The sequence below is a fragment of the Saccoglossus kowalevskii genome, chromosome 22, assembly GCF_978046115.1.
Source record: "Saccoglossus kowalevskii chromosome 22, keSacKowa6.1, whole genome shotgun sequence".
NCBI classification, from domain to species: domain Eukaryota; kingdom Metazoa; phylum Hemichordata; class Enteropneusta; family Harrimaniidae; genus Saccoglossus; species Saccoglossus kowalevskii.
This window is the reverse complement of record NC_140662.1, coordinates 12243024-12245304: the sequence shown is the minus strand read 5'-3', so window position 1 is coordinate 12245304 and position 2281 is coordinate 12243024. Positions and strand designations below refer to the sequence as shown.

The window sequence follows — 2281 nt, the reverse complement described above, 5'->3', positions numbered from 1 at the left end:
CCATCAGTGGTGCTATACGTCTGATAAAATATAATGGTAATGAAGTATGGAGAAATCCAAATCCAGTCTTCTGATGCAAGCCGCATTCCATTTGCCATTATAAATGCCCCAGAGACTGATGCACTGATAGAAGTTGATATTCTTCCTGTTCTGGCATGCACTGAAAAATTTGCCCAACATGGTATAAAGGGGATGAAATACTGAAGAAAACTGGAACGAGATGAAAAGTAGAAAAGTTTGGTCTTGCAGAGAAAGAATACCAGTTTTTTCTGCAATTTATGTTTGGCTACAGTTCATAAATGTCACAATCCAAATCATGAATTGGATATGTCTATCATTCTTGCGGATATGAATTCATGGGCAGAAGAAAAAAGTAATGGTCAGAGTAATCATCCTCTTATAAAGTATGACCCTATAAATGAATACACTATGGATCACCTTCATGCTAAATTGAGAAACGTGGGTAAACTAATTGACAAGCTCTTCAACGAGGCTCAAAAGATCGACCAACAACTGGAATTTATACAAAAGTTTGCAAAGTTATCTGAAGATCAAAAACATGATGTGAAGCAATATGAAACAAAACTGGTCGATCAATTTGATACCAAGTTTGAAATTAATGAAGCAAATCATTCAGCAAAGTTACTTCAAGTTACTAAAAAGGATGATCTTAACAAACTTGATAAGAAACTTGAAGCAGCTTCACTAGCATTTGAAATTAAATACACTGAACACATTGAAGTGAATTTGTTGGATTCTGCTGAATCACATTTTGAAATTTTATTTGGCACACACAAGGAATACAAATGCACACTATGTGCATCACATCTCCATGTTGTATATAAAATCAAGCCAGGTATCACTCGTCACATGCAAACTGTCCATGGTAAGTTCAGCACAAAAGATCTGAAACAAAACACAAGATGCATTACTAATCTCAATATTTAATATCAAAAATCTGTCATAATAATAAATTATTATTTACACTTGGTAAAACTATTCCAAAGTCAGCCTAAATTGTCAAATTTGTAATGACACTATTTTCTATGAAGTCTTTGACTGTAAAAAATGGGGCATGTGGAGGGGGCCTGGCACATTTTCTTTGAAAATCATTTGTTATTAAACTAATCTCAATATTTAATATAAAAAATCTGTCATAATAATAAATTATTATTTACACTTGGTAAAACTATTCTAAAGTCAGCCTAAATTGTCAAATTTGTAATGACACTATTTTCTAGGTATTAATTCTTCAACTTCAAACACATCAATGTGTGTCACGTTTACTGGAGAAATGGGGCAAGTGGAGGGGGCGTGGCACATTTTTTTTGAAAATCATTTGTTATTAACTATATTTAGTATATTCTCACTTTAATATTACATAATTTATTATGAATAATATGTCAGAAAATAATATTGAGAGAAACGAATGAAATGCATTGGTATCAAAAACAGATACATGAAAAATGTTCATTTTATCCCTATACCCATAGTATCTCAATAGTGTATATATTATCTCAAGAGTGAATATATGGTATGCAAATTAATGACAAAATACATTATGACACTTTATTCACTACTCCTATGAGGGACATAACGTGTATATGGTCGATCTACATATCATTGTAAAGCTCTCGAAATCCCCAACAAAATTACGTTTTTCATTTTCACGACCAGCATTTTTGCAACAAAAAAGGCGCCAACAATTGAAGAAATCGAACGTTATTTTCTAAAAATTTCATTTTTTGTATGTAAAACGTAAAAAAAAAGGACTTACCGAACGTAACTTTGTGAGCCGCCATGTTGACAATCCATAGGAGGCACTCTCGCGGTAATTCTAACATAACAGTGAGAGGAGTAGGCCAAAAACCACCAAAAATGCAGTAATTTCGCATAATCAATTATAGTCTATAACTATTTATTGAAATGGTTAAAACGATCCGGGTAAAAAACTTTAAATACATCAAAAAAATGAGAATTCCAGTATCAAGTTGGGAATGAGGCTAGTGGGTCAATTGAGGTCATAGAATGGTAATAGCGTGTATGCTAGTTTTTCTTTCAATTTGAAATTGCGCCCTCGTGCGGAGATAAAGTGTATATTGGATGGTACAAAACGCATTGAACTCTGGGATATCACATTTGCCGTGCACTACTAGCTCTGCCATACGAACTCAGCATATGCCTTACTAGCCCTTCCATACCAACTCACCATATGCACTACTAGCCCTGGCATACCAACTCAGCATATGCACTACTAGCCCTGGCATACCAACTCAGCATA

General features: G+C 33.9%; 1 long non-coding RNA gene across 1 annotated transcript; it reads right to left on the bottom strand.

Moving 5' to 3' along the window:
* Window positions 1-742: 742 nt before the first annotated feature.
* Window positions 743-2000, bottom strand: LOC146729007 (uncharacterized). The gene is made up of 2 exons (XR_014928226.1): window positions 1778-2000; window positions 743-906 (listed from the first exon to the last, which is right to left on the bottom strand). It is a non-coding gene; the product is annotated as an uncharacterized LOC146729007 (long non-coding RNA).
* Between the last annotated feature and the right edge of the window lie 281 nt (window positions 2001-2281).